This window comes from Trachemys scripta, chromosome 2 (genome assembly GCF_013100865.1).
Source record: "Trachemys scripta elegans isolate TJP31775 chromosome 2, CAS_Tse_1.0, whole genome shotgun sequence".
Classification (NCBI taxonomy): Eukaryota; Metazoa; Chordata; order Testudines; family Emydidae; genus Trachemys; species Trachemys scripta.
The window spans coordinates 5,376,089-5,402,367 of NC_048299.1; positions in this window are offsets into that span (position 1 = coordinate 5,376,089).

A 26,279-nucleotide genomic window follows, 5' to 3' on the forward strand; every position below is an offset into this window, starting at 1 on the left:
CATTTTATACAGGCCTGCCTAGAGGCTTGTGCTCATAGAGTTGAGAGGTCAAGTGACTTCAGCGGTCTCTGGATCAGGCCCTAAAGCGGCTGTCTACTGACATGTTTGTGCAGTATTGCCACCTAACCTTCTATTTAATACACCTTAACAAGCCATTACCTACTATGTCTTCTGGGCTTTTCTTATACCCTGTTTCTTCCTCCTGGTGATGTTCCATTTTTTTCTTTCATCACAGCAATCACATTGCCAGGACCGGCTCTAGGCACCAGCAAAGCAAGCACAGTACGTGGGGCGGCACATTTCCAGGGGCGGCATTTTGGCCCTCCTTTTTTTTTCAGGGCAGTTGCGCTCTCGGAGATGCGCCACTTAGACGGGGCGAGGGCGCCGCGCCCCTGGCCGCAGCGGGAAGGGGAAGCCCCGGGATGCTGAGCTGCCAGGGCCCAACCGCTACCTGGGGAGGAGAGGGCGAGTCCTGCTGGGGAGTCAGGGTTGCACCGGGCTTCTCTGCACGGCTGGGCGGAGGAGGGGGTAAAGCCCCTGCAGGCACTGGGAGAAGGTGACATCACTCCCTACACTTCCTGCGCCACCTGCGAGCCCCAGCTCCACCTGAGCTTGGGGCATCCATTTTTTTGCTTGGGGCGGCAAAAAACCTAGAGCCGGCCCTGCACATTGCATCTTTTCTGGTGTTCTTTTTAGCCCTGTCATCTGTTCTTTCCCTTTTTTTTCTCTCCCTCCATTCCTTCTTGCACCTTCTCGTTTTCCCTGCCGTACAGTTTCCTGTTCTCCAGCTCCTCTCCTGTGCATCCTGCCTCTCTCTCTCTCTCTCTCCTCCCATATCCCTTTCTGTCTCATACACCTTGGGCCTTATTCTCAAGCCACTCGGGCGAAGTACAGGGGTTAAATTACATCTACATCCACTTTAAGTCTCCTTTACGTGGCCAGAAGGGAGTCAAGCAGCCATGAGGTAAATGAGAAGCAGGACCTTTCAATGTATCCCCCAGAGCCAGGGGTACAACCTAAAACTGTCGTATCACAGCTGTCCAAAAGGTTCCACTCTGGCTTGGTTCTGGAACCGGCGAAGGTTGGCCGAGCCTCACCCCTGTTTGAAAGCGGTTCACGCATCTCTTGTGTCATTGTGCAAAGCTACTGTCCACGCTTGTGAGATGTTGTGGGGGGAAAAAGCAAGATACATTGGGCACACAAATGGGACTGATTCTTGATCTGACCGGCTTACTTCATAGTTGCTCCTTTGTCCCCTTCTTACTCATTGTTGTTCAGGACATGAGTTGCAGCCAGCGGCAGGTCAGTTCTTTAAAAAGGCGCCGTTCTCAGGAATTTGCTCCCCAGTGACTGTCTATCAGAATCATCTGACGCGGATATTATCTTGCTGTAATTACCAGAAGAGTGGGGCCCATAGAATGATACAGTTTAACAGCATTTTCCACAGGCACCAGAGAAGGATCTGATCTTTTCTCACAGGCACTGGTGGACACTGTTCTTCTATGAGCTATGATTATTATCATCATTGCAGTGGCTAGAGACCCCAAGGGAGATTGGGGTGCTAGGTGCTGTACAAACACATGGGGAGAGAGAGAGAGAGCCCCTGGCTCGCAGAGCTTGCAGTCAAAATAAGCAAAGTGTGGGGGAAAAGGAGTGCCGTTGAAAGACAGGGAATTGAGTCACAGAGAAATGAAGTCACTCACCTCGGGCCACACAGAAAGTTTGTAAGCACCAGGACTTGAAACCTGGCCTGTTTGAGCCAGGCCAGTCTCTTAATAACTAGGCCATCTTTGCACCTAAGTGGAATACCTCAGGGTAGCCTTTTCATTTCAGGACTGTCTTGAACTACAGCCATCGTGCAAAGCATTCAAATATTTGTGGAGCTGCCTCGAGGCACGACTGAGTTGTGGAAGCAGCCACAGAGCACGAGGGCCAGGAGAAACTGAGGGGGAGCACACCAGGAAGTCTTAGCTAAGCAAGCACCAATTCACACCTGTTGCCTGCAGTCTATCCCCAGTAGCTAATAATAAAACCTTTGCGTTTACACACAGCCGTTCATCCCCAGTGATCCCAAAGCACTTGACAAATGACACAGGCAAAGGTCATTTCCCCCACTACCGAAAGGCAGTCCTCTCTGGCGGCAGGCCCCCCGTGGACCACAGCCCGAGGCAGAAAGGAAGCTGTGGCCAAGGATAATGGGGGGGGAACCTCCCATTCTTATGAAATATTCCTTGGGATCTTTATATATCAGGATCTTGGCTTGTAAAGTCTTGTCCCGAACACGCCAGCATGTTACACCACCGCCTGCTCAGTTTGTTCGCTCGGTGAAAGGCTGAGCTGACACCCCGTAGGATTCAAAGCTGTGGTTCCAGGGAGTCTAAGCATTTTAAACCTGACGCTTAGCCAGCTAAGCCATCCCCTCTAGCCTGCCCTTTCGGTGGATTAGATGTGCTGTTTGTTCATTGTTTCAAGGCACTAAAATGACTCACACTGAATCGGTTCCCAGGAAATCTCACCAGGTGAGGGAGGGCGACATTTACCAGGGGACCGATTCAGTGACATCTACTGGGATAACAACAAAAAAAGAAAATAGAAAACCCCAAGCCTCCCTGCGCCGTATCTTTCCATCTCTCAGCAGCACCGTGGATCAGCGAGCGGCGCACAATGGAAGTGTTCCAGTGTGGCACCTTGAACGATTGTGTTCCGGGATTGCTGAACCTTCAATGAGAACAATAAAAGGCCAACGACTTTGCAACCGGTCCATTCAGGAATGCCTGGGAAACATTAAGCCACCTCATTCTCCCAGCTCTCAGCTTGTGGGCCTTGCACTGTACCTAGAGAGGCAGCTACACACCTTTGTTGTTACCTGCTGCTACTGCTACACTGGGGTGATTGCACCACGGGTTGGCACATAACTAGCACAGCTACAAATAGCAGTGAAGATGCAAAGGCATGGGCCCTGACACAGGCGGTACAAGCACACCAGGGACCCTGGGTATGTCCTCGCGTTGCTAGCCCATGCCCCTGCATCTTCACTGCTATTTCAGCTGTGCTAGCTAGAGCCAGGTTAGGCTTATCTGTGCTGCTATTACACCTCCATTTATCGTGGAGACGGAGTCAGGGGGCCAAACCTTTAGCCAACGTAAATCACTGTAGCTCCATTGGCCTCAGTCAATGATCTGATGTTTGGAATTTCATAGAATCATAGAATCAAATCATAGAATAGAACCATAGAATCATAGAATATCAGGGTTGGAAGGGACCTCAGGAGGTCATCTAGTCCAACCCCCTGCTCAAAGCAGGACCAATCCCCAATGAAATTATCCCAGCCAGGGCTTTGCCAAGCCTGACCTTAAAAACCTCTAAGGAAGGAGATTCCACACACACACACATCCAGGTAACCCATTCCAGTGCTTCACCACCCTCCTAGTGAAAAAGTTTTTCCTAATATCCAACCTAAACCTCCCCCACTGCAACTTGAGACCATTACTTAAGCAATGGGTCTGGTTGCCTAAGTCAATGGAGTGACATCCATTTATGCCAGCTGAAAACACAGCCTGTAATCAGAAACAGTGAACTGCTGTCAGGCTCGCGGGTCCATTCCCTGCCTCAGTCAATGCAGGATCATTCCCCATCATTAGAACTGGTGGGAAAACCTGTGCACCGATGGACTGGAAATGGGGTTGTAGTTTCACCTACTCCTGCTCTTCTATTTGTACTTGTTCTCCTGTATATTACAGAGAATGTCACCCAATTGCCTCTGTATTAAGCCCAATAGTTTGCGTTTAACTAAAGCACACCTTCCAGATAGGCAGCCAGCAGCGGCGCAACTAAGTGTGGCAATTTGGGTGAGCCCCGACTTTTGGGTGGGAGGGCAAGGACCGGCAGTGCCTACCACCCAGATTTCCACTCCTAGCAACCCCACTGGCCTGCAGTCAGGGGGCTGGTGGCTGAGGGAAGGGAAGGGAAGGGAGCCAGACAGAGGCAAGCAGGCAGCGGGGAGGGGTAAGCCACACACGTGTGGTCCAAGGCTTCCCTTTGCCGTGTGCCGCTGTGTGGAAGGGGGGAGAGCAGATTAACCCACCCCCATCCAAACCAAAAATCAGCTCCTTTTGATTGATATGTTGCAGACGTTGGGAATCTGAAAGGAGAAATGGACGTCTCAGATTACATTGCAGCCCCGACCGTTTTGTAGGGTGAGAGCGGATAGTCCAGGGGTGGCCAACCTGAGCCGGAGAAGGAGCCAGAATTTACCAATGTACATTGCCAAAGAGCCACAGTAATACGTCAGCAGCCCCTCATCAGCTCCCCCCACACACTCCCAGCGCCTCCCGCCCACCGGCAGCCTCACCGATCAGCACCTCCCTCTCCCTCCCCGCACCTCTCAATCAGCTGTTTCGTGGTGTGCAGGAGGCTCTGTGGGGGGAGGAGCGAGGGCATGGCAGGCTCAGGGGAGGGGGCGGGAAGGGGTGGAGTGGGGGCAGGGCCTGTGGCATAGCCAGGGGTTGAGCAGTGAGCACCCTCCCCCCCGGCACATTGGAAAGTTGGCACCTGGAGCTCCAGCCCCGGAGTTGGTGCCTAGACAAGGAGCCTCATATTAACTCCTGAGGAGCCGCATGTGGCTCCGGAGCCACAGGTTGGCCACCCCTGGGATAGTATCAAACTTTCGGTGCTTGGCGGCTCCCCCCGCGGTGAGGGTGTGGATGGCGGTGACACAGTGACTGCAATCCCAGGGAGCGCTGCGGAGCAGCCGGGGTGAGCGGAGTGCATGATCCAGCGAGCGAGAGAGAGAAAGGGGGAGGGATGTCTGGAGCTTCCTCCAGTCTGGGCGCTCGGCCCCTCCCGCTGCGCTGTGCCATGCCGCTGCTCTGCGCTGCTCCCGCCCGACCTGCCTGCAGGTGAATTGAAAGGCGGCGGTGGGGAGGGAAGGACGCAGGCTACCAGCTGTCCCCGGCTCAAATTTAGCTGGGCCTGGATGCTAAGTGGTTGGGCTGGGGCTCACCTGTGGCTACACCCCCGGCAGCCAGTCAGGATCTGAAGATATCAACAGATGGAGAATCCACCACTTCCGTTGGTAATTTGTTCCAATGGTCAATTACCCATGCTGGTAAATATCTGTGCCTTATATCTCATTTCTTTCCATCAGGAAGGAGAAACAATGCCATGTTACCCAGCCAATCACAAAGCTGGAAGAGCACATTCCAGACACGGAATAATTGCCCTGAATATTCCAAAGGCTCAAATCTGTTTTCAAAAAACTAGTTGCTGAACAATTCTAAATAAGGCCCCGGTCTGCAACAATCGTGATCTGCTCCTGTTAACTAACTTGTTCCCAGTTAACCTGACCAGTCCTGCATCTTAACCGTCCCTCTGGCCAGTTCCATTTAAAAGTGACATTCAAACTCGAACAGAAAGAAATGAAAACTAACAAATTCGGTCCACTGGAGAACCCAGTTCCTGCCGAGCACAATGTGGGCTCACTGAGTCCACATATTTTGGATGTCAAAGGCACCACCAAAAAGCCTAATTTGAAGCAAGGGGAATGTACAGCACGACTAAAAAGGGCTGCGGTCGGACGTGATTATATGCAGCATGATGCAAGGAGACAGACAAAAATTAAAACAAGGCGAGAGCTCCCAGGGACAGTGCAGAAGGCTCAGACCAAAAGCATTTGCTGCACCAAAAAAAAAAAAATTATCCCCATCCGCCATCCGGTAGCAAATTACAAAGCATACCGCTGCACAAAACCAACTTCCATACTTACAGTTCCATCTCCTCTTCGGCTTGGCAGTCCCAAACCACAGCAAGGAAAAAAAACAACCCTTCTTCCAGAGCTATCTCCCCCATATCCGAGCCAGCCTCTGGGACTCAACCAAACAGTGCAGAGTATTCTGCTCCTCCCAAATCGGAGCAAACCTGGTTCAGGGAACTGAACGACAGTGAGAGAAACCATCACAGGCAGAACTGGGCAGAGAGGAACGAGCTTCCAGGAATGAAAACAAGATGCTGCTGTGGTCGGCGAAACCTCTGCAGCGTCTAACGTGACTGCTCTAAATCACATGCGGACCAGTAAGAAAAGAAAAACCAAAGCTCTTTCCATCTTGAGCGTAACGCAAGTTGAGCCAGCCCTAACCATGTGCTGTGCAAAACTAAAACCATAGCCTCTCTTTGCTGCTCCAGAACAAACAGCGGTTAATGCTTCTGCGAGGGGTGATGGGGCAATGGTATTTATTATTTAAGGCAGCGATTCTCCCAAAGTGTGGGAGGTGCCCCCGGAAGAGTGCAAAGGACTAGTCAAAGGGGTGTGTATAAAAAATTGGTAGGCTTTTAGCAACACATGGCTGGGATGCAGGAGTGGGTGTAATTGGTTTCAATAGTTTGGGCCACTGTCGGAAGACAGGATACTGGACTGGATGGACCTTTGGTCTGACCCAGTATGGCCGTTCTTATGTTCTAATTTCCTGAAGGTGGGGACATCTCTCTTGAAAGTCTGGCAAACCCTGATATAAAGCAGGTTTCTGAAAGGTGCCAATCTGAAACTCCAATTCAGCTAGTGGCTCAAGCATGTGCCTTTGGGACAACTCATGTTCTTAAAGTTAAGTATGTGATTAAGGCTCTTACTGAATCAGGGCCTAACGATAGGAATTAGGCACCCACCATTGATGGGCAGTCACCTCTGGGCATATGGCCCATCCATAACTGCTATTACCAAATATTTCCAATGGCCGGTGATGGGACACTAGATGGGGAGGGTCTGAGTTTCTACAGAGAATTCTTTCCCAGGTGTCTGGCTGCTGGGTCTCACCCACATGCTCGGGGTCTAACTGATCGCCATATTTGAGGTTTGGAAGTCATCTTCCCCAGGTTAGATTGGCAGAGTCCCTGGTAGTTTTGGGGCACAGGTCTGCAGCATTGAGCACGGGTCACTTGCTGGTTTGAACTAGAGTAAATGGTGGATTCTCTGTAACTTGATGTCTTTAAATCAAGATTTGGGGATGTCAGAAACTCAGCCAGAGGTTATGGGCCTCTTACAGGAGTGGGGGAGTGAGAGAGCTCCTATGGCCTGAGATGTTCATGAGATTAGACTAGGAGATCCTGATGATCCCTTCTAGGCTTTAATGTCTCTGAGTCGCTGAGTCTACTAGAAACCTACCAGCTGTTTAACAGTGCCCAGCAACATTCCTCAGCAAATGACCTGCAAAGATTAAAAAAAAAAGGGGCCTTCCATTTCTTGCTGCTTGGTGCTGTATAAAGAAGGCCAGAAAGGTGTCCCAACTTGTCCCCAAGAGTTGGAATCCTGCTTGTTCCTTTTATTGTTAAGATTAGAAATATTGTCCAAAAATGTCAAACCTGGGACCGTAAGTTAGTGTTCTGAAATCCATATTGGGGCATCCAAATAAAAGCTGTGCTGGGCGTCGTATAACAAAGGCTTCTCTATTTTTCCCCCTGCAAGGCTGACCCAGCAACCACGGAGGGACCCCTGTCTTATTTGAACCTAAACATTAGAGAGGGGACTGCGTTCCTAGGCCAAGATCAGTAAAATGAGGCCAAATAAATATTGGGAAACAAACCGGCAAGGGGTCTTTAATCTCCCCAAGCAATCAGGGCGTTGGCTTTGTGTCTCAAGGGAAAGGCAGTGACTCCTTACCCCATGCTGGTACATTGCTTTCATGTTGACTCAAACACAAGGGTGTCAATGGTAGAGTCACCAATACCAGTCACCATTTCTTTCAGCCCTCAGGGTTTCCTTGGAGGTCTCCCAGCCAGGCATTAACCAAGTTCATGGGACCTTGCTAAGCTGGTGAGATCTAATGAAAGCAAAGCCATGCTGGGGAAGCAGTGCTTATAAAGTAATTCAATAGTCAGGAACTAGACACATTCATAGTAAAAGTGATCATATGGATAGTGCAATAGTGCTGACAGACACCACGCAGGGATCAGGGCCCTATTGTACCAGGCATTGTCTAAAGAAATAACACAAGGACAGCCCCTGCTAGGACGTAGAGAAATGACAGCAACTGAATGACAGGCTAATGGAAGGGGAATGGGAGGACAAAGTTATGTTGTTACACCAGTAGCCATCTATCAAAACAAGCAGAATTGTAATAAGTGTAATTACACATAGTGTCATTCCAGGCTTAAAAGCCTGCATGACAAAGCACCATGTTATCTGCTTGGCACCAGCCAAATGCAGCCTCATGTTATGGGCGCTGAATGCCAGGTCCCCTGCTCTGTAACATGGGGTGTCTGGAATACGAGCTGAAGAGCCAACACTCAGCTCCCACCAATAGGGGATGCATTTGGGTAGTGCCAAGTGGATAAGTGATGTTTAACCTCCTCACCTTTGAAGCTTTGATTTTACAGCTGTCTGCAGCACATCTAAGAGGATCACATGCTCGGATTTTCACAGGCCAATTCTCTGCACTGCTAATGCTCCTTTCCCAGCATCACAGAAATGAAGGGCTGGAAGAGACTTTGTGAGGTCATCGAGTCTAGCCTTCTGCGCTGAGGCAGGACCAAGTCAACCTAAACTATCCCTGACAGGTGTTTGTCCAGCCTGCTCCTAAAAACCTCTAATGATGGGGATTCCACAACCTCCCTTCGAAGCTTGTTCCTAATATCGTATCTCAGTCGTCCCTGCTGCAGATTAAGCCCATTACTTTGTGTACTATTTTCAGTGGACATGGAGAACAACTGATCCCCATCCTCTTTATAACAGCCCTTAAGATATTTGAAGCCTTATCAGGTCCCCTCTCCATCTCTCAAGATTAAACATGCCCAGTTCTTTTAACCTTTCATCACAGGTCATATTTCCTAAAGCTTTTATCATTTATGCCACTCTGGCAGTGTAAGGGGCCTTCCCCATAGACACAGAGCTGCTGACCTCTCTCTCAGCCTCTGGCATAGTGGGGATGCCAGGGTGTGTATGTATATATAGGGAGATATACCTATCTCATAGAGAGCTGGAAGGGACCGTGAAAGGTCATTGAGCCCAGCCCCCCACCTTTACTAGCAGGACCAAGTACTCATTTTGCCCTAGATTCCCTAAGTGGCCCCCTCAAGGACTGAGCTCACAACCCTAGATTTAGCAGGCCAATGCTCAAACCCCTGAGCTATCCCTCCCCTAGAGGAGGGATAGCATAGCTGGAGTGCACTGTAATCTGGCTATTCTCTGCTTCCCGTGGTATATAAGGGCATAACACAGCATAGTTTGGAGCAACCCAGAGATAGTTTTAACCGATGCTGGAAGCCATCCCGGCCCCCCAAACAGCTCCAAAATGCGGAGATCACAAGGGGGCTAATAGTACCAGAGACAGAGTTATGAAGAATGAGGGCCTCTGTTTGGGAGGGACGAGGCAACGATGAACCAGAGTACCCATGAAAATACACAAATACCTCCAAGCCACCTCATAATACTGCTACAAAAGACAAATGCCAAGAGACACTGCAGTGGGGTGGGGGAGAGGAGTGTCATGAAGCAATAATGGGATGTTCCCTAGATGAGGTTTTAATCTTTCTTCAAAACTTAATAAAACTCAAACGAGTCTCCCAAGGCCAGATTTTATTACCCCGCAAATTCCCATTATGTCTCTGGGAGAAGTAGCTCACACCATAAAGTTTCTTCTGAACCCCTATAAAAACATATTCCCTCAGCCGCCTCACAGCAACTGACAGAAAACACCCATATCAACTTCCCACTTCTCCACCAATGAGCAGTGGCCGCACCTTGGCAACGGAGCCCTGGAGCCCAGCCGAAATACAATAGTAGAATCTTCTGGCCCTTTTCCTACAGATTTTATGGTTAATAAAAATACACGTGTTAGTTATAAGGTAAACTCCTGAGCTGTGAGGTCTACAGAGCATTTCTTTGTAGGCGATCATGGCAAGATGATCTAGTGGCTTCCTGTCGCGTTACCATATATACCCAGGACTAGTAGAGTACTGATCACTTAAAAGACATGAACGGGACTTTTCCTTTATGTAGATCCCGGCCACACCTATCAGTGCCTGGAAATACTAGCTGGACTGCGGTGACCCAAGGTGCTGGTGCGAGGCCAGTGAGTTCTGTGATACACCACACATACAATGTATAGAGCAGAGCAGGTTGGTGTAGCACTGAGAACCATGGCTTACGCCAACAGAAATCTTAGCACCTAACCCAGGTTAGTGCGGCACCAGTGTGGTTGTGGTCTGAGTCGAGTGTGGATGCTCAGATCTGGGCTTGGCTCCCCAGGATGCCTGGACCCAGGTTAACTTTGTAGTGAAGACATACCCGTAGAAAAAAGGGGTGAATCAGGAGGTGGAAAGTTGTTTGGACTGTTACATTTCAATCTAATGATGGCTGAGAAAATAAATGAGCCATTAGTGGGCTGTAAAAAGCCAGCTAGAAGTGTAGCTGTAAGTGTACCTTTCTTCCTTCTCCCCTGACGCTCAGATCTGCACAGACAGCAAGGATCGCTGTAGAGGCAGCTGGTTGCATGGCTCTTGGGGGCAGACGTCAATCTCTTGGGGGCAGCTGTGTGTGATTGCAACCCATCCTGAAGGGCTGCTTGCTAGGGGCTGTGTATCACATGAGCCTCCCTAGACCTCTTGGATACCACAGATGTTATTTAAGATGCTCTGGGATCTCATCAACAGGAGATGAACAATGGCAAATAAACCCCAAAGGAGGGCCTTTCACCCGGGGAGGCTGGTGTCACCTGGAAGTGGCTTGGTAAAGCTGACAAATAAAGATAGGTTGAGGGCCAGTTCACAGCAGCAAATAGGACTAGCTTATCAATTAAAATGGGCATAGCAGGTGGGAATCAGGATCCAGATGTGACATTTGTGAGGCAGTTCAGACCTGGGCGCTCGATTCTCCCGCGAGTTCGGCGGACAGTTCACAACAACTAATGTACTTGTGTGCCGTCCTTTTCCAAAAAGTAGCTGCAAAATTGACCTCATGGGCGCCTATTTTTTATCGTCTCCTAATAATTTCCATATTGATATCTGGTAAAGCCAAAACCATGGCTGCTTATTTGTAAACTACATGGCAGGCCATCCAATGTATGCCCAGCTTCAACTAAACATCTGCGGCTGGTCCGTGTCAGCTGACTTCGCTTTGTGGGCCTCGGACTATGGGGCTGTTTAATTTCAGTGTAGACGTTTGAGTTTGGGCTGGAGTCCAAGCGCTGGGACCCTCTCTCTGCAGGGTCCCACACCCCAGGCTCTAGTCTGAGCCTGGCCGTCCACACCGCAATGAAACAGCCTCATAGCCTGAGCTATGCAAGCCCAAGTCAGCTGACGTGGGCCAGCCGTGGGTGTTTAATTGCAGTGTAGACATAACCTACAAAGCTGGGTTCTTTCATTCTTCGGCATCTCACTAATGAAGGTCTGCAGAACACTGGCTTCAGTTACACCTGTGCTACCCTGTTGCCTTCATAGCCATCCAAAAGTGACACCTGTGGAGCCCCGTTGTCTACAAATCAGTGTCACCAACACAATCCTGTTGTCTTCAATGAGACTGCAGAGGTGTAGCTCAGGGGTGGCCAACCTTGGCTGCGGAGCCACATGCGGCGTGTCAGAAGTTAATATGCGGCTCCTTGTATAGGCACCGACTCCGGGGCTGGAGCTACAGGCGCCAACTTTCCAATGTGCCGGGGGGGAGGGGTGCTCACTGCTCAACCCCTGGCTCTGCCACAGGCCCTGCCCCCACTCCACCCCTTCCCGCCCCCTCCCCTGAGCCTGCCGTGCCCTCGCTCCTCCCCCCAACCCCCAGAGCCTCCTGCATGCCATGAAACAGCTGATTGGGCAGTGTGGAGAGGGAAGGGGAGGTGCTGATCGGTGAGGCTGCCAGTGGGTGGGAGGTGCTGGGAGCGGGGTGGAGGGAGCTGATGGGGGGCTGCTGACGTATTACTGTGGCTCTTTGGCAATGCACATTGGTAAATTCTGGCTCCTTCTCAGGCTCAGGGTGACCACCCCTGGTCTCACTCATTGGTACTTAAGAGACACTTCTACTGGTGAAGCGTGAGGTAGAGAATCCCAATTCGTTGTTTGGCTGTGTTAGCTCTGCAGTGCTAACAAGAGTAAAGTAAAAAAATCTCTTTTTTTCCGCCAAAAATGAGCAGATGATGGGTGATCCAGCCACAGGAGAACAGTGCTGGAGAAAGGGTGTCAATCCTTTCCCCCCCTCTTTTTTCAGCTGCAATTCAAAAGTTGGGAGCAGGGGCAGGTGGAGAGGATCAGCTCAGGACTCCATATCACCAACCCCAAAGGCTCAACGCTCATGAGCCAAGGTGCCCAAAACCACATGGTTGGCTTAAAAACCATGATGTTTGTTTATTTATTTGTTTGTTTTAATCTTTGGATGCTTGTAATTTGCCTGCTGGTTTCTGAGCCCTGTGAGTTCACACAGGTCTCATGTTCAGGCTTTTCTCCATAACCAGGAGGGCTAGAAACTTACTTCTTTAAAAGAAATGGATTGTTGCGTAATCACATGACTCCAAGAGGTGGGGCTTTAAGAGAGATTGCAGCTATCATGAGACATGCACTTACATCATGAATGTTGGCAACACCATGAAACTTTGGGTGCTTATCTAAACCAACCTGCCAAATCTTTCTGAGCCATGATGCTCCCAGGATATTAGAGAGACAGGGAGGTAATATCGTTTATTGGGCCAACTTCTGCTGGTGAAAGAGACTAGCTTTTGAGCTACAGAGAGCTCTTCTTCACGCCTATGTAGCTCGAAAGCTTGTCTCTTTCACCAACAGAACTTGGTCCAATAAAAGATATTACCTCACCCACCTTGTCTTTCTAAACCTTTTTGAGGCTGATCCATCACTGCATAGACTGAGAACCCTTAGTTTCCCCTCCAACACCCTCTGCACTGCACATGGTAGAAAGTGTTTCCTACAGAATTGGGCCCATTGTGAGTTGTCAAAATTGCTGCCTTGAGCATCCTATGGCCTCACACTGAGCTATCAGCTATCATTGACCTCAGTGAAAGTTGAAGCATTCTGCACCTCTAATGGCCAAGCCTATGGTCAGTTTCCTTGAAGGAATGAATCAGTGGATCTGATTTTCCCCTTGCCGGCATTGATTTCACCCTGGGTGAACTCCGTTTGCTTCACTAGCCTTACTCCCAGTTTACTCCAGTGCCAGTGAGAGGATAGTCAGGTCCTTAGAGTCTGATCCATCTTCACGTCGGTGTCAATCGGGAGTTATTCCACTGAAGTCAATGAAGAGACACTAGTGGGAGAATGATGCTTACAGGGCCTAAAAAGCTTATTAGAAAGGAGTCTAATGTCCACACTATACGTTGATTTTCTCAATCAAACTGGCAGCGTTTCGTGCATAACTAGAAATGAGCCTGCACCAAAACACTAGATCTTCATAGATTCATAAAGGCCAGAAGAGATCATTAGATCATTTAGTGTGATCTGCTATATATCATCAGTTGTAGTATTTCACTGTTACGCCTGCATTGAACCCAATAACTGATGTTTAACTGAAGCACCTTTTCCAAAAAGGCATCCAGTATTGAGCTGAAGATATCAAGAGCTGGGGAATTTACTACTTCCCCTTGGTAGTTAGTTCCAATGACTGATCACCCTCACCATTAAAAACCTGTGCCTTATTTCTAACTTGAATTTATCTGGCTTCAGTTTCCAGCTATTGGTTCTTGTTATACCTTTCCCCGCTGATTAAAGAACCCTTTAGTACATATTTCCTCCCTGTGAAGGTGGCCATACATCATAATCTGAATGCTTCTGATTTACTGTAATCATTTTTTTAACCAGCTTAAGGTACCAAAGCAACAAAAGGTATGAATTCAAACTTAGTTCATGTGTAGACAAGTGATGTTCTGATCCGAATCCAAACCTTGTAAGTGGCTGTTATCTCTATAATGAAACTGAACTAATATCCTAGATCCAAACAAATTCAGATTTCAGGGAAGTTTGAATCCAGATCTGACATTTTTGGACCGGTCCCATTTCTATAACATTTTAAGGGCAGGAATTATATTTAGGTCAGTGTTAGTAATAATATGGGTTCTCGGACAGACCTGGGATTTTCCAAAGTTCCTGAGTCAGAATCCTTGGTCTGTTTCTCACAACAAAATGTGCAATGACTGGTTAAATGCAGTTTCTCTTCTGCAAGAGCCGAATCATAAAAATCCCAGTCCACCCGCAATTTCTGGAGTACGTGAGTCATTTCAGTAGAGACTTTTTTGTGACATTTCTAATAAACTGACTGATAGAGATGTACAGCTGGTCAAGAATTTGAATTTTTTTTCTGTCAAAAACAACCCCTGCAATTTTCATAGCCTTTTTTAAAATTTTCCACTTTCCCGGGGAAATTCAGTGCCATTTTAATAATTATTAATTGATATGTATATCTAATTTTTTCACATTTTTATTATCAAAATTTTCCATTTTTCATGAAAAGTTGGGCAACATTTTAAGCACATTTTTAATTGGAATGTTATCAACTTTTTTTATATTTATTTACCCCAAAACCAGATGTTGAGCAAACTGGAAGTTTTAATAACTGTTTGACTAGCATTTTCAACTAAAACAGATTTTATGACAAAATTTGAAAACAAACAACATGTTTCTCCTCCTTTGAAGCAAAACCAACTTCAACACAATGGAAGTTTTCACAAATCCAGATTTTCATTTTTAGGCCAGCACTAAAATGAAGGGTGTGTTGATCTCCAGTGGTGCTCACTCTTGTGATTTTATTAGGAGTCTCGCAATAGTTGATGTTTTCCTTCAGGTCTCTGCTCCGGGAGGAAAGTGAATAAAGGAAGATCTGTCCTAACGTTTTTAAAGTAAGTTTCTAGCCTTCGTGGTTGCAGAAAAAAGCTCAAAAATTTGATCCAACTGCACCCAGAAAGCTCAAAAACTAGAAGGCAAATAATAATAATTCAGCTTAAAAAACCACTCTCCTGATTTTTAAACCAGTCTCACAATTTTTGGGGTGGGGGAAGGGTGATATGATTTTTTTACATATTTGGGACTGGCGATACTAGATCTTTGCAAGGAGGCAGTGTAAGGCAATGGGGAGGAGGGCAGTCTAGCTTAGAGGTCAGAGCAAGTATCAGGCCTAGTAATCAGAGCAGGCATTGGGAACCAAGCATCAGGACCAGGGATCAGGATCAGAGCTGGAGTCGGTAGCTGGAGCCAAAGGTCAAGCTGGAGGTCAGAAACAGGATACCAGAGCCGAGGGTCAAGCCGGAGTCAGTAGAGCCCAGGGTCGAACCGGAGGGCAAGAACCAGCTATCAGAACTGAGGGTCAAGCCGGAGGCAGCAGTCAGAAGCCAGAGCCATACGTCAAGCCGGGTGTCGGTAACTGGAGCAAGGACGGGTTCAAGGCAGGGGCAGGGCAGAGGCAAGGCAGGAGCGCAGGAATAAGGTAGCACGGAGCAGTCACTCTGATGGGCATGAGCACTGAGCACCCGCCAGCTGCTGCTGGAATAAGGGCCGGCCTGTGGGCCCCTCCAGCCAGTCAGATGGCGTGGGCAATCCACCAGCCTGAGGCAGGCCCGCTGTACAGATGAGGCTGCCTGGAGATTAGCTCTACTGATTCCTGACAGGCAGGACCTCAGAAGGGCTTCAAGAGAAGACAAGAACAAGGGACCACCCATGGAGCTTCAGAAGGAAGGGGGAGAAATGTCCTGGAGGCCTACTAAGTAGCTGTATGGCTCTGGGTGGAGTCAGGCGGGTAATGAAGTGAAAAGTTCCAGCCTCTTTAAACCCTGGGATGGTGGCAGGGCAGGGCAGGGCAGGGCAGGGCGGGGCGGGGCGGGACAGGGTTGGGGTCAAAATACTGGGTTTGAGTCTCCTCTTTTTTATAGCCGTGTAACTGGCCCCAGTTCTGTGCTCACTCATACTGCTGTGAATCTGGAGGAACTCCGCTCACTGCCAGGAGTTATTCCTTGACGCCACTGGCTTCAGTGGAATCTCTCCTGATTTTCAGTTGCCAGAGAAGAAGTAGGGCTGGTCTACGCTTGGAAATTGAGCAAAATAGCAATCCCAGAATAATTATTCCGGAATAGTTCGTTCAGTAGAAGTCCGCCATGTGGACGCTCTTAGACCAGGTCTACACTACAGAATTATTTCGATATAACCACCCTGCTCAGGGGTGTGAAAAATCCACGCAGTTATATCGACCTAAGTGCTGATGTAGGCAGAGCTATGTCAGCAGGAGAGCTTTTCCCACCGACACACCTCTCGCCTGTTGGCATAAAGCGTCTTCACTAAAGCCCTACGGCAGCGCCGATGCAGCATTTTTAGTGTAGCCCTGCTCTTATTCTGAAATAAGAGTGACTTTCTCCTCTTTAGTTTAATCCACTTTGGAAGCAGAATAAGTTCAATCGGGGAGTTATTTTGCAATAGTTCTCCTTTAATAGCTCTTTTGGTACATTTCCAAGCGGAGGCAAGCCCTTAGGCCCACAATATACATTTCCAAAGGCAGGCAGTGCAGCACCACGTGGCTCTCTGTAACCATGATACATTGCACTTTTTAGCTCCTTTCACCTGGGAATTGTAATGCACTTTACAGACGTGAATTCATTAAGCCTCAGTACATCCCTGTGCAAAAGATATTTGCCTTTGAGCATTGTACAAATGGTCAGACTGAGACCAGTGGCGCCAGTTATGCGGGGTTGGGAGGCATTCAGACCTTCCCACCGCCCACGTGTTTGCACTGGCTCAAAGTTCCATGGGCCACAGAGCTCGGGGGTGTGTGGGGGGGGGGGTATGACCCCAACCACTTTTAAGCAATGGTCCTGTACTAAATCCGTACAGCTGCTTCCAGAGCGGTCGGGAGTGTCACTCCAGCTGTGTGGTCACCATGCCACTGATGTTTGTCCCAGCTGCCCCGCTGAACAGATTTGTCCCGGCCACTCCTTTGTCCGGACTGGGCCAAATGGTGCCATGACCTGGCCCACCGACTGAGGAAGATAGAGATTAAATGACTTGCCCAAGGTCATACAGCCATGGTGGCAGCAGCAGGAAGAAAATCCCAGGCTCAGTTCTCCCCAGGCTCAGAGCTGCCCTTTGTGATGGGGTGGCAGTGCCCCAGTTATGGCTTCACTGAGTCAGTGTCAGCCTGGCTGCAACATGTTTAAAGTATATGAGGAACAAACGAAATCCTAGCAATGGTGTTACTAGTTAGAGATGGAAACCTTGTCAATCATGATGCCGAAAAGGCAGCAGTGACCAGCAAATATTTCTGGTTTGTCTGTGGAAGAAGCAGGAGGATGAGCTCATCTCATATCAGGATGATGACATTATTCCAATTCATTAGTAACTGAAGAGGATGTTAGATAACATCTACTAGGGACACACATTTTTAAATCAGAAGGCTTGGATAACTCGCACCCAAGAGTGCTAAAGAGCTGGCCGAGGAGATCGCTGGCCCGCTAATGTGAATGTTTAATAAATCTTGACAAACTGGGGGAATTCCAAGAGACTGGGAGAGGACTAATGTTGTGCCTATCTTTGAAAAGGATAAGCACGATGGCCTGGATAACTATAGGCCGCGTGGCCTGCCATTAATCCCAGGCAAAATAATGGAAAAGCTGATACAGGATTCAATTGATAAAGAATTAAACATAGGCATATAGTTAATGCCAGTCAATGTGGTTTTGTGGCAATTCGGTCCCGTCAAACCCGTTTTCATTCTTTGACGAGAGCACCAGTTTGGTTGATAAAGGTAACTGCGTAGATGTAATATGCTTGGACTTTCGTAAGGCGTTTGAATTAGTACTGCCCAAAATTGCAATTAAAAAATGAGCACTACGCATTGTAAATAGGACACCCGTTAACTGGATTAAGAACTGGCTTCCTGACAGAATCTCGAAAAGCAATTATCACTCGGGAATCGTCATCAAATGGGGGTGTTTTTAGTGGGATTCGGCAGGAATCAATTCTCAGCTTGATACTCTTGAACGTTTTCACCGATCATCTGGAAGGAAGCATAAAATCACTGCCGACAAAATACACGGGTGGGCGCACACAGATGGGCAGAGTAGTAAACAATGACGACAAGGCAGTCATACGGAAATATCTGAATTGCTTCATAAGCTGGGCCCATTTGACCAAAATGCCCTTGAATGCATCCAAATGCAACATGATACAGAATGGGGCCTCTTTTCTGCAAAGCAGAGACTCTGAAAAGGATCTATGGGGCAGAGTGGACAAGCAACTGAACGTGAGCTGCCAGTGAGATACGATGACAAAAAGTGCTGACGGGATCCTTGTATGTATAAACGTGGGGGGCGGGTAACGATGAGGAGGAGGGAGGTGATTTTACCTCTTCACACGCCATCGGCGAAACAGATGCTGGAATCCTGCGTAAAGTTCTGGTGTCCACGTTTAAAAAGGAGGGTGAAAAATTGGGCGCAGTGCAGGAAAGAGCCACAAAAAATGAGGTGAGGGCTGGAGAAAATACCTTACAGTGCGTGACTTACGGAGCTCGATGTACTTAACTTTGCAAAAAAGAAGACTGAGCGGTGATTTGATTACAGTGTATAACTGCCAGTAACGAGCTCTTTGAATGGCATAACAATCAGTTGCTGAAGCCAGACAAATTCAAATGAGAAACTAGGCACAGTTACACCTCTACCCTGATATAACGCTGTCCTCGGGAGCCAAAAAATCTTACCACGTTATAGGTGAAACCGTGTTATATCGAACTTGCTTTGATCCACCGGAGTGCGCAGCCCCGCCCCCCCCGGAGCGCTCCTTTACCGCGTTATATCCAAATTTGTGTTATATCGGGTCGCGTTATAGCGAGGTAGCGGTGTATTTAACAGTGTGGGTGATTAACCGGTGGAACAAATTACCAAGGGAAGTGGTGGATTGTCCCTTTTCTGGATGACCTTTCTGGAAGATCTGCTTTAGCCAAACACAAGTTATGGGGCTCAATGCAGGGGTAACAGAGTGAAATGTAATGGCCAGTGATATACAGGTAGTCAGACTAGATGCTTTAATGGTCTCTTATGGCTTTAAACTCTATGGATCAGTTAGAGTAGCCTAGGGGCTGCTGTAACTTGCACCACTGGCATGGGGTGGAGTAGAAGCATTCCAATCCCCCACGCCCACAGCCCACTCTCAACATACCTCTCCCAGCACACATCCCCACACTGGGGTGGCGGGCACACGAGCTAGCTGTGCAGGTTAACAGCAGCAACGTTCCCTTTTGCAGGGGAATTCTGCACTGCCAATTTATGGCCAGATTCCAGCTCTGTGCACTGCGGGAGCAGCACAAAGCATCCATCTCATACCAAAGAATCTGTCCCTTGGCAAGGATTAGAACCCCGTTGATCTAACCTCCTGTGTCATGCTCTAACCCCTAGATAGGGTGACCAGACAGCAAGTGTGAAAAATCGGGATGGGGGTGGGGAGTAAAAGGAGCCTATATAAGAAAAAGACCCCAAAATCGGGACTGTCCCTATAAAATCGGGACATCTGGTCACCCTACCCCTAGACCATGTTGTCTCCTCTTCTTTTGAATCCCCATCGTGTTCTCACATCCCCAAATCGTGTCCTAGGTTTAGTGGCAAGTTTTAAATCAAAGGGGAACGGGGGGAAAAAGATCAGATGACATCATGTCCTTTAAACCTAGAGAGATCTACAGAATAACAGGAGAAAAAGTGTGTAATAAGGGAAAATAGGCTGGGTTGGATGTGACAGGAAACTGGGTGTAATATGATGTGATAGGGAATTGCATAGCTGGGTGTGATGTGAACAGGAAATGTGTACAATAGGAAGTACAGTAAGTGGGAGTGTGGAGCGATACCATCTGATGTGGATGGGAAGTGGTTTGAGGACGGCCTGATGTGCGACTGGGAACCAGGGCCTGGCGTGCTGTGGAAGGAGCATGGTGTACTGTGCTGCTAAAGAGTACAGGATGAGGGAGTCTGTGGTTACTTACCACTGCAGAGTTCAGCTGGAGTGACTGCTCCCCACAACCATGCCCCACACGTACACACGGAGGAGAGGAAAGCACAGACACCCGAGGGTTTCGAACGAGAACAGGATTTCTCACGTTACTGAGAGTGACCTGCAAGGAAAGCGCGCACGAGAGCATGTTCAAAAGGAGAGAGCCAGCAGGGGAAAATTCACCTTTCATCCTGTGTGGGGGCATATCCTTCCCAGGCTTCAACTCCACCAGCATCCCAGAGCCATATCCTCAGAGCACTATTAAGTCCCGTTGAATTATGGGTACTCAGAACCCACTCAGGTTTGACCCACTGAAATCAGAGATGGAAAACACCGCTCGTATTACGGGTATTGGCTTATCCACTCCATCAGTCCTCTTTCTCCAACCTCAAATCCTTCCCTACAGTTGAGCCAGCCCCACTGTGGAGCTGCTGAAGGACTCCGCTTGTGGCCACCAAATCTGCAGCTATCTAGAGCAGTGGTTTTCAAACTTCAGCAAATCCAAGGACCCCCATTTTGATTTAAAATTTTTGGGGGACCCCCAAGCTCCCCGCTCAGCCCCAGGCCCTGCCCCCACTCCCCCAACTCCCTCCCCTCAGCCCCAGACCCCACCCCCACTCCACCCCTTCCTCCAAGGCCCCATCCCTAGCCCCCGCTCACTCCATCCCCCCTTCCTCCATCGCTCATTCTCCCCCACCCTCATTCTCTTTCACCAGGCTGGGGAAGGGGTTGAGGTGTGGGAGTGGGTGTGGCATGCGGGCTCTGGGAGGGAGTCTGGGTGCATGAGGGGGTGCGGGCTCTGGGAGGAAGTTGGGTGTGTGAGGGGGTGCAGGCTCTGGGAGGGAGTTTGGGTGCAGGATGTGAGCTCTGTGGTGGGGTACGGGGTGGGGTGCAGGAGGGGATGAGGGGTGCAGGTTCTCGCCAGGCGGCACTTACCTTGTGCGCCTCCCAGAAGCCATCTTTCTGGCAGCAGCTCCTAGGTGGAGGGGCCAGGCTGTCTCCACGCACTGCCCCTGCCCACAGCCACCGCCCCTGCAACTCCCATTGGCTGCAGTTCCCGGCCAATGGGAGCTGCGGAGTCAGCACTTGGGGCGGTAGCAGCATGCGGACACTCCCTGGCCCCCCTCCCCTCAGGGGCCACCGGGACATGCCGGCTGCTTCCGGAAGCGGCGCAGAGCCAGGGCAGGCAGGGTGTCTGCCTTAGTCCCGCTGCGCCTCCGGAGGGGGAGGTTTGGACTGTGGCAGCTAGTCCGTGCCATCACCGGTACCACAACGTCCACACTCAAGTGAAGCTAGCGTGAGTCTCTCTACTCAGGCTGGGATGCTGACGTCCAGCTGCAATGTACAGAACCATTGAAAGAAGGACATTGTTCGGCGCGGTACTGGGATGAAAACACGAGCAAAGGAAAATGTAGGCTAGCAATTAGGACATAATTCCTCAGAATCATATTTCCTCTGCTAGACTGTGGAAGAGTCTCCCAGGGGAAAAGAAGGAAACCTCTTCCCTTTGACTCTTAATCCCAGACAAAGCAGTGGGGGGATATACTGTGGTGACCAGTCAAAAATGCCAGCTCACGTTATCAGTTCTTGCCTAGAGATGACTTACCCGAGTGACACTGCATTGCATTTGGCTTTTAGGCAATAGTTTTCCCAGCTTACATTAGAGCGTTTAAGCAGCTCCAGCCACCTAATCCTCTAAAGAAATTTTTTCCAACCTTGCTGCTATTAAAATCAATCCACTAAAATGCTTGCCTGGAAGAAATAAAGGTTGTGATATTACAAATCATTTGACACTCTGCTTTGTAATCAGTTTTGCACTATTACTTTCAAACATTTTAATAATAATAATAATAATAATAACAATAATAATAATGAAACCCCCTTTGCAATGTCTGTTTCAAACGTATTATCACCCTGAGAGAAATTTAATTAGGAGCGGCCCAGGTTGCTATAGACACCAATCCTCATACAAAGGACTGGCCTCTTAGAGACTGTGTTTTGCATTATACTTTTTTATTATTATTATCTCCTTCTAAACTCTTGCTCTGGGAAATGCCGTGCTTTTTAAAAGGTCAGTTGGAAGGGATAAAGGTTTTTTATTAAATTGAAACCTCATGGATTTTCACTTCTTCTCTCACATAATCATTGAGAAGCGAAATGAAATATCTAATTAGGGAGACGAGGCCTGGTGGTGCTTTATGGAGGGTGAGCAGCAACACGTCTTGCCCTCGATGGCCATATATTTGGGGTGCTTAAAAATTCCTTTGGTTCGAGTGGGACGGCCTCGTTTTAAGTTTAAGGACTAGCACTGAACCCTTAACTAGCTCTAAAATGAGCATTCACTTTTTAAATGCCCTTTCTCCCATGCCCTCCCACTCCCCAATGGCTCAGTTGATGATTATTATTGTTATATGGATTCTGATGGTACCTAAACGCCCTATTGAAATGAGACCCCATTGTTGTAGATGCACTACATACACATAATAAGAGACAGTCCCCACTCCAAGATTTTACAATCCAAGTGGACGAGACAGACAAAGGGTGGATGAAAGGACAAGCATTACCATCCCCCTTTTACAGATAGGGAACTAAGACAGAGAGAAGTTAAGTGACCTGACAAAGGTCCCACAGGAAGTATGTGGCAGAGTGAGGAAAAGCAGTCAGATTTCCCTTCCATCTGCAAGCAGCCTGCTGTTACAATGGGTTAATTCTCTGGGGTGGGGGTTAGAACGGTATGATGATTAGGGTGGAGTCAATTCCCAGCTTCACCCAAGACTTCCTCTATGACCCTGAGCAAGTCGCTTAGTCTGTCTGGCCAGATTCCCCAAGGAATTTAGGCTCCTAATCCCCCTGATTTCAATGGAATTTAGGCCCCTAGACACACACCTTTGGGGATCTTGGCCTCAGTTCCTCATCTGTAAAATGGATTAAATAGAGGTGTTGTGAGGTGCCCAGCGACTACAGTAGTGGAGCCCAAGTAAGCGTCTGAGATACGTAGGTTTATTGGCTACTTTCCTTTGTCATCCGCCTGCAGTTTAAGGCAGAGATTTCAGACCTGTTGAGACACAAATTCTCTAATACGCTGCTGCAGACTAGTGAGGGGCAGCTCACTTCTTCCCGCACCAGCTCTTCGATTTCACGGCTCTCCCACCACTTCTGTGACCTTCTCCCTGAGGAGCAATCTGAACGGGTAAGTGCATGGGATGCAAGTAACGCTGAGCCAATAACTGATTTTTCTGTTCAGGGGCTGAACCAACACAAATCCTCGCAGAGATGGGGAGAGGAGATATGGTGCCTCTTTATCTCTAGGACTCTAACATTGGTCTATTCCTTGCCTTTTTTCGGCGTTCAAACAGCATTATAATTTTGTAACGCCATCAGAGCCAAGCAAAATGTCTGGGCTTCAAGTAGGAAGCATTTGCTGTGCTGGAAAGAACATCATTGATCGTTTTTGTAATGTAGCTGGGGTAATCGCGGATGATACATTAGCTAGGATAGAATTACAAGGGCTGCCAGTCATTGGGCATAAGTTAGGGTTAGGAAGAAACGTACCCGTTAATTATTTATGAGTAATCTAAGGTCAAGGCCCCACTAGTTTAGGCCTTGTGTAAACACATTGGTAGACATGAATTCTGCCCCAAAGAGCTTACAATAGCTGTAATACAAGGATGGCATGTTTCCTTGTGATCCAATGGATGGATGACCTACGGTCAAGGCCTTACAACCACAAGGCCTTGTGATCCAATGGATGGATCACAAGGCCTTGTGGTTGTAAGGCCTTGACCTTAGGTTAGTCATAAATAATTAACGGGTATGTTTCTTCCTAACCCTAACTTATGCCCAATGACTGGCAGCCCTTGTAATTCTATCTTAGCTAGCGTATCATCCGCGATTACCCCAGCTACATTACTATCCTGGAGATAGTATATTCGGCAGACCATTTCTGTCTCCTGCTGGGATGGTATCTCCTATGCTCCCCTAGCAATGGACTGTGGGCTGTCATTCTGAAGGTGGAACGGAAGGGTGGCATACAGGAGGACTCTGAACACCAGCCAGTGTTCAGCGTGAGGTGGGGGAGGAGGGGCTTTCACAGCTTCTGAAATGGCCTCCTCCTGTGTAGGTCCACCGTGAGAGGCGGAGCTGCTGAACGCCTCCTGTGCTTAAACTTGCTCGGTCTGGGAACCTGACCGCGCTCATACACCCTGGCCTTCCCCTTAAATAACACAGCACTGTCAGGCCGACGCAAATGGCAAGTTTACGAGAGCTTACCAGCAGGTACAGGAAACAATCAAATGCTTTGCCAGCATTGTATTCTGGCTCCGGCTCCGTAAATGACCACAGCGCCTTACAGCATCGGGCTCCATTTTGTTTGAATGACTCAGCACCGTGTGTATTGTTCTGCACTACACTGATCTGTATTGGGTATTTATAGCTCTACAAACTCCCCTATGTACACATGTGTTTTCCCCTATGCGTTCAACACCCCCAAATCCCTTTTCTCTCCCTGCATCGACTGTCCATAAGCACTGTGGATAATGGAGCTAAAAGCAATGTCTAATGGACAGGGCCGGCTCCGGCATTTCTGCCGCCTCAAGCAAAAAAAAAAAAAAAAAAAAGCCGCGATGGCGATGGCGATCAGCAATTGGAAAGAAAAAAAAAAAAGCCGCGATCGGCGGCGGCAGTTCAGTGGCAGGTCCTTCGCTCCTAGAGGGAGTGAGGGACCTGCTGCCCCCGAATTGCCGCAGGTGCCGCCCCTCTCCCTTGGCCGCCCCAAGCACCTGCTTGTTAAGCTGGTGCCTGGAGCCGGCCCTGCTAATAGAGATGGTCTTATGGTAAAAGGCTCTAGATGGAGACTCAGGAGACTGGTGACAGTTCCCAGCTCTGACACAGACTTCCTGTTTGACCTTGGGCAACTCATTTAATCTCCCTCTGGGGATAATAATTAAGGCAGCAAGTCTGTCATGGAGCTTGTGAAAGTCACAGATTCCGTGACTTTCTGTGACCTCCGTGAAATTCTGCACCTGCAGCGGCCAGAGTTGCGGACCCCAGGGTTGCCTAAGCAACTGGCGGCCCTGCAGCCATCTGCACCAGCCACTACTAGAGCAGCCCCAGGGCAGCCACACCAGCCGCTGCTCAGTGGCCCCTGGCAGCTGGCCCTGAGAACCGCCCGAGCAGCGGCCGGTGTGGCTGGCTCGGGGACTGCTGAGCAGTGGTCCTGGGGGTGGCCAGAGCAGAACCCAGAGTGGCCCTGGGGCAGCCGCACCAGTCGCTGCTCGGCAGCCCCAGTTAACTGGTCCCGGGGACCACCCAGGAAGCAGCCGGTGCCGCTGGCCCCGTGGGCCGCCCGAGCAGCGGCCCCCCGGGGGGCCCCCCCAGAGCAGCAGGGCCCCAGGGCAGCTAAGATTTAGTCAGGGGTGTTTATAGTAAAAGTCATGGGCAGGTCACGGGCTATGAATTTTTTGTTTATTGCCTGTGACCTGACCATGACTTTTATTAGAAATACCCCTGACTAAATCTTAGCCTTAATAATAATTCCTCCCTTCCTCACAGGGGGGCTGAGAGGAGAAACGCTTTAATGAATATGAGGTGCTCAGCTACTGCCACAATGAGGGTAGTAGAGGTAGAGTGAAGTTGTCCATATACATCCAACACTTCTGTTCTGTTTCCACTTGCGCATCTCTTGAAGGCTTTCAATGCCACCCTGTTTCTGACTGCGCTTCTGGAGTCTGAGCTCTGCTTCTCGTCTTGGTTTAGCTTTTCAGTCATGGTTTTGCTCTCAAAACCAGCTGAGTTTTCAAAAGGTCAAACACGCTGCCCTGAGGACAAATTGTTTCAAAAGTGCAAAGGTGTAAGGGAAAGAAAATAGCACAGACATGCAACTGTGAAGGGCTGTGTCTATTTGCAAGGTGAATCTAAGCTGAATTCAGCCTTTGTTATTGTTTAACATTTCCATTGCAGAGGCGTCCAGAGGCCTCAGCCAGGCTGAAGGTCCCTGTACTGAGAGTCCCTGTCCCAAATATCTTACAGGCAAAAGGACAGGAGACAGAGGGGACAAACAAGTGGGTGGGGTGGGCTAACTAAATCCATAAAATGGAATTGGAAGGATGGGTCCTCTTGTTGTTCTGTGTTTGTACAGTGCCTAGCATGGCGAGTTGCTGACCTATGACTAGGTGACTAGGCACTACAGTCATAATAATAAATAGTAGCTCACAGTATTAGACGATAGGAGAACTGGTTTCATTTCCTGGCTCAAACACAGTCTTCTTATGTGGCCTTGGGTCAATCACTTAACTATCCCTTGCCTCAGTTCCCCATCTGTAAAATGGGGATAACGACTATGGCGATGA